Below are 6,516 nucleotides of genomic sequence, written 5' to 3' on the forward strand. Positions count from 1 at the left end.
GTCGAGTCAGAAGATAGGCGCGGTCGGTAAGAAGGGACGTAAATGTATTAGACAGGCCAAGTGTAGCCATGCGAAAAGGCAGGAAAAAAGCAGCAAGAAAGGAAACGGACGGACTTATTGACAGACGGACGGACACGCTACAAGGTTAGAAGCGGAGAGACTAGCGCTCTGGGCGCCCGCTCCGCGGACGCTAGGGCATGGTTGGCTGGTGTAGAGAGGGCCGATCACCTCCGCTGCGCTGCGGTGACCTTATAGTTTCTACTGAGAGCGAAGCTTCACATAATATATGTATACTATGATCTTCTTATGCTACGTTCCAAAACCACACTGCACATACTATCCTTAGTGTTCACATGTTGTGGGAGACGTGACCCGGGTTTAACGTGATCTGCAAGATGAGCACCATCTTACCCGGGAAGGTTTGGGCTATAATCCCATTTGAGCGTATAGCTCCTAAAACGACACGAAGAGGTGCGCGTGGTAGCAAATGTAATATATGCTGTGCAGAAGACGGGTCAGTACTAATGATGATCCCAAATTGGCATAGATAGGTGATGAATCTCAGTGTAACTGGAGTAAATACGCCTACTCAAACATATCACCATCTGCACGTCATCGCCGTGAGGCAGTCGACCCCATATCTTTGATTGCGACGGTCTATTGGAGCAAGGTTTGATCAGCTCCTCGCGCGAAGTATTTTTTAGGACAGGTACTATTTGCCAATGATCGCCACAAACACCAATACGATGCCTTGCAATTGTTCCGCTGAGCTGTTTATGATATTACTGAAGGGTCTTTCCACTATTTTCCGCATGTATTTATCTGACTTGCAAAGCCGACGTACTTACTGACTTATTTGCATAGGCACTGACTGACAGAGTTGTATAGATCGTTTCCAAGTGGCATTTACCGTTTCCGATTAGTACGACGAACATGCGAAGCCACATGACTGTAGGCAAATTATCAGATCGTAGATATCTTATGCTTGAATCGAAATGTAGCTCATGGCCATTAGATGAAGTACTTTCGCTGCCTACCAAACTGCCCGGCGTGCTATTTGTTGTGTCCGCGCATATCCCGCCATGCCGCCAATGGGTGTGGTCGTGATAGCCAACACCCATGCATGGGGCCACTGCTGTGATCTCGGTACTATTACATCGTCGTGCTAGCTTACTGTACCTACGTTTATGATGTATCCGTCTATATGATCAAGCGCGTCACTAATTGAGCACAGGTCATACCCGCGGTGATACAGGCACGCTGACCAGGCGTCTGTTAGCAGTATTCAAAGCAATATATACGCGCGCGGCGGGTACACATTATAGCTATCCGTGACTCAACCGAGCTCTTATCTCGGCCATTCTGCACAGGGCACTGAAATACAGCTCTGCGTACAGCCACATCAACTTGCCATGTCCACCGGTATGGTCTGCCGTGCCGCACACATGCTCGTGTCTACGTAGACAGCAGTGTATTCGTCGCGTGTAGTGCTCACTCAATACTGTAGTTTCAATTTATGAGCGCGCATTAGTGGAATAAGCGCTGTGAGCCTTGACGATACCGATAGCGTGGTCTTGCCTTTGTCCAAGTGAGCGAGTGTACGTGTGACGCGTATGTAGATAGGGACGGTCAGCTTGCGGCTGTCCACATTAGATACCATGTGCTAAATATTATTTGAAACGCGCTACGCTATTTAGGTGTGTCAGCACAACTGACTGCGCCATAGGCAGATTACCGTATGTGCGGCTCCAAACCTCGCACTGTAGTCCAGTGTACTAAATACCAAGACAGGTAGGAAAAAGGGGGCCTAATAGAGTATATTTACCAATTACTTGCTCTTCTGCTGCTTCTTTTGCTCGATGTACTTGGCGTTTCGGGCGGTCAGCTTGCGAGGGCGGCTGCGCCTCTTTTTCTTCTTGGGGTACCAGTCAGGGGCCATTGCCTTCATGACGTTTGCCAGGCTTTCCTGGCGGCGCACTTTGATCGAATCAGGTGGTGGGAGCTTTTCCTCCCAGAACTCAACCGCCTTTGGGCCGTTCTCGCAGGCAATACAACGCCGCACGATATTCTGCCCGCTGATTGTACGGATCGTACGGAGCGCATAACCGTACTGCAGCTTCCCGCAGCAGACATAGCGCACCCGGGAATCTGTCGTAGACCGCTGCGGGCTCAGCAGAAGCTGGTCAATCTTCGCCTCGCATTGCTTGCACGTAGGGCCCACCATTTTGCAAACTGTGCGTATGTTAGCAAAATATTTTGTTTAAACCAATTACTTGCGTCCAAATATTAGCCAATAGCACGGTACTGTAAGGCAGGTATTTATTATTAGGCAAAATACTAAAATGTTTTAAAATATTACTATTTGGTTTTCCTATAATAATTTTTTTTATCGTATTTCCAAACAAAATTCATACTTTACATGCAATAAAAGTGACTAAAAGACTATGTACCGTGCGCGCATGGATTCGTCGGGTGCGGTGCACGAGAGCAGATAGCGCAATGACCGTGCTGCCGCGCTCCTTCTTGCAGAGGGTGCCAGAAGAAGTAAAAAATAATGTTTGCAAAGCCCCTACAAAAAGCGGTGGTTAGCGTGCCCGATTTGATGCACATAGGACAGGTTTTGCGTTGCTAAATGTAAATATCGAATTGTCAACACTGCTCGCTTTGGTGTTTGTATCCAATCGATGCGTTTCGTTCTCGGCAGAAAGTTTACCTTACGTCCAATAGCGAGGGCGAGAGACAGTCTGGTCGTGCGACAGATCAAGTCAGTGTCGCAGGTCGGCAGGTACAGCCCAATCAGGGCGCGAGTTAATTGTGTCACGCTTTTGGATATATTTGTAATTTAGGCATAGCTAAGTCAAGTCAGAAAGATAGGCGCGGTCGGTAGGATGGAAAAAAACTGTATTAGACAGGCCGGGTGTAGCCATGCGAAAAGGCAAAAAAAACAAGCAAGACCGGTAAACGACGGACGGACAGACGGACGGACAGGTTACAAGGTTAGGAAGCGAAAAATACCGGTAATTCGCTGATTGGATACGTGCTATGTGCACACATAAGTGCATTTGCACTGCCGGTTGAGATTAGAGCTCGGGGTAAATGTATTATAGCTGTTTAACTATCTTGCATAGATAAACCAAATTAAATGCATTACGTGTGGCTTTGAGCCAACGTACTGAGAGGCCTTGTTAAATCTCCAACGTATGTAATGAGAGTTTGCTAACTCTCCGGGTACTCCGTACCCCTGTGTGTTCCACACCATGTAACCCTCTGCACTCTCCCACTAAAATGAGAGCATTCCGTTCTCGAAACTTCCTCAGTGAGGACACGTCTTGTCAAGACGGTGGAGGTTACTACGACTCACACCAGTGTTGTACAGCTCCGCGAGCTCACGAACGCCTACGCATCGTTGATGCCCAACTTCTCGTCGTCTGCCGACGGCCCAATGCTCCAAGCGCACCGCGCATGCTGTTCTCAAGCGGTCCCAGACCTATGCTCGCGCTCCGCCCCCACTTAAAGAGATGCAAACCGCTTAGAGCTAGGCTCTTGACTCGTCCGATTCGTCGACAACAGCTCAGTGGTTGAACACTCGCTTCACAAGCAATAGGTCGGTGGCTCGATCCCACCAGGGCGTTGCTCTCTCGTTCCATGAACGATTGTCCACGCTTGAGCAAGCTTAAGGGCAACACCCGTTTAGCTCAATGGTTGGGCGCTGGCTTTGAGAGCCACAGGTCGGCGGTTCGAGCCCACCAGGGCGTCGCCCTCTCGTTCCATGAGCTGTTGTACTAGAATGGACAAGCTTAAGGGCAACGCCCGCTTAGCTCAGTGGTCGAGCGTTAGCTTTGGAAGATAAAGGTCGGTGGTTCAATTTCACTCGGGCGCAGCACTCTCACACCATGAGTAGTCCGTACTCGGACAAACTTACGGGCATCGCCCTTAATCTCAATGGTAGAGCTCCGGCCTGGCATGCCAAAGGCCAGTGTTTCGATCCCCGTCCGGGACACCACTTTCGCTGTTACAGCGCATCCACATTTGGATCATGCTCATCGAGCAAGTTGTTTCAAAACAACTATGCGTCTATCGAGACGCTTGTGCCCGAACCTTGTTCAGCACAACGCGAAGCACCTGCTTCCTTCGGGACCATGTCCCTAGCACCGCGAGGTATCTCCACCTTCTGCTCCCGCTGCGAGCACCGCTTATACGTACGAGCTGGCTGCTGCAGCCACTGGTCAGAGCCTGAGCTCAACTACTGACCTGATCGCTCCCCACTCTAGTGGGAGGCGCCCAGCGCCTGGCGACGCTGTCGCACGCCATGGTGGCACTTCGGCACATGATGTGCCCGGTCGTAAGCGTCAACGACGCCAGGGAAATCTTGCCGGAGGATAACCTCAAACTCCCATGAGCTCTGTGAGTGAGGGTAACCCCTCCACTTCACCAAGTACTGAGTACGACCCTAGCGTCTACGCGCGCACAAGGCGCTCACGTAAAAGTTGAGCTCACCATGCTCATCGAACAGAGCGGGAGGAGGCCTTGCCTCAGCTGGGATTTCGCGGGGAGAATCAGCACTTGCCGGAACGGCGTCTGCGTCCATACGACGCCGGCGTCACGACGCGAACGTTCACGTTCACCGCCCATCGGTCTCGAAGAGATGATCCACCTTGTGGATAGGTTAGAGCCACCACTGTTGACTCACAACCATGTCTCGGGCATTGAGAATCCAGTCGCTTGGCTGAACGTTCAGCTTGCCTTGCTCCTGCATCTCGAGCACTTTGCTCCGCGACCTGTGGCTCTGCCACATGCTGTTGATCAGCCATATGTGGGTCCACCACTTGCTTAAGTTCAGTCTCCCGTGGCTCTACCTCCTGCTGCTCTGTAGCTGTCCGTGGTCCATCCACCGTTGACGTTAATGCCTCCGCGCTCACCTGAGCAGGGTCTTGATATGGCTTAAGCAAGCCAATATAGAAGACCGGATGCGTGCGCATCTTCTTCGGAAGGTTGAGCGTATACGCTAGGCCCTTCCTGGCCACGACCTTGAGCGGTCCTATAAGCCGAGGTCTCAGCTTCGTCTTGAAGACTGCAGACACTGCATGAGTAGGTAGGTTATTAGCGTTTAATAAAACTTGGTCACCGACCTCAAACCTCTCAACATTGCTTCTGCCCTTGGCATCTGCATGTTCCTTCTGCGTGTCTTGGCTTTCAGCGATAGCGTCGCGTACTTGATGCATTACGCTCCGTTTTAAAAAGACAAAGTCGTCGACTTACCTGCGAAAGGCAACAGGGCTGACATCAGCTAGCTGCTCGGCTACCCCCCCCCCATCAAGCTCTGAGCCACTGCGTGGCGGCGTCAGTGGAACGCGAGGGTTAACCAAGCCGTTCACATAGAACGGAGTGTAGCCTGGCGAGGCGTGCACTGCATTATTTAATGCGAACTCAACGAGTGGAAGCATCTGGCTCCAGCGTTTTGGCGCCTCAGCGCATACGCTTCGGAGGGTATCCTCCACAACGTGATTCACGCGTTCGGTTTGACCATCGGTCTGCGGATGGTCCGCTGTGGACATGTCCAAACGAGTGCCGAGCACTCTGAAGAGGGACGACCAGAACTTCGCGGTAGCGCGGGTCTCGATCCGAGACAATTACCTCAGGCAAGCCATGTTGGCGAAAGACTCGGTCTAAAAACAGCAAAGCTGTACCTTCACCATCAATGGTGTCCGGCACTGCCGCTAAATGAGCCATCTTGCTCAATCGGTCTACAAAGACCACTATACCTGTGTTTCCTGCCTTGTCTTTGGGAAGGCCAAACACAAAGTCCATACTCATGGACTGCCAACATCCCTTGGGGACAGGCAAACTCGCCAATGGCGCTGCCGTGCTTGGCGCGGACTTTGTCCGTTGACACGTCTCACACGTGCGTACATAGGTGCCGATCCATTTATACATCGTGGGCCACCAGTACATCGAGCTCACCGAGCCATAGGTCTTCTATCGACCTAAGTGCCCGCCCACGGGCGTATCATGAACCTCATAGAGGATTCGATACTTAAGATCCTCATCATGAGGAACGACTACACGAAGGTTATCCTCGGAGTCGGTGCTGTAGTACAGCAGGCCGCCATCGAGCGAGTATCGATGCAGCCTCGCGCGTAAGCGCCCAGACAATTCCTTGTCAGAGTCTTTACACTCTTCGCTCCCAAGAGCCCGTAGCAGCGCTACGCACATGTCGTCTTGTGCATACGCTCCGCGTATCAAGTCAGGCACTGACGACGTCACTGTCGTGACATGAGCTAACTCGTAGTCCGGCCTGCGCGAGAGCGCATCGGCCACTACATTAAGCCGCCCCGGCTTGTACTTCACCTCGAAGTTATACTCGGCAAAGAAGGAAAGCCATCTTGCCATTCTCTGAGAGAGATGAGGCGACTGTGTCGCAGTGCGTAACGACGCATGATCAGTAAAGATCACAAAAGGCTTAGAGTCTAGCAGGTGTACCCTGAATTTGACTAGAGCATACTTCATGCAAGTAGC

General features: G+C 51.5%; 1 non-coding gene and 1 pseudogene across 2 annotated transcripts; both read left to right on the top strand.

Annotated features, from left to right (window-relative positions):
- The first annotated feature begins 3,684 nt into the window (after nt 1-3,684).
- Nucleotides 3,685-3,756, top strand: PITG_30480 (annotated as a pseudogene). The gene has a single exon. The product of its transcript is annotated as a tRNA-OTHER (tRNA).
- A 52-nt stretch (nt 3,757-3,808) lies between these two features.
- PITG_30481 lies at nt 3,809-3,880 on the top strand. The gene has a single exon. It is a non-coding gene; the product is annotated as a tRNA-Pro (tRNA).
- Nucleotides 3,881-6,516: the final 2,636 nt, after the last annotated feature.

Source organism: Phytophthora infestans, genomic scaffold (assembly GCF_000142945.1).
Source record: "Phytophthora infestans T30-4 supercont1.127 genomic scaffold, whole genome shotgun sequence".
NCBI classification, from domain to species: Eukaryota; Oomycota; class Peronosporomycetes; order Peronosporales; family Peronosporaceae; genus Phytophthora; species Phytophthora infestans.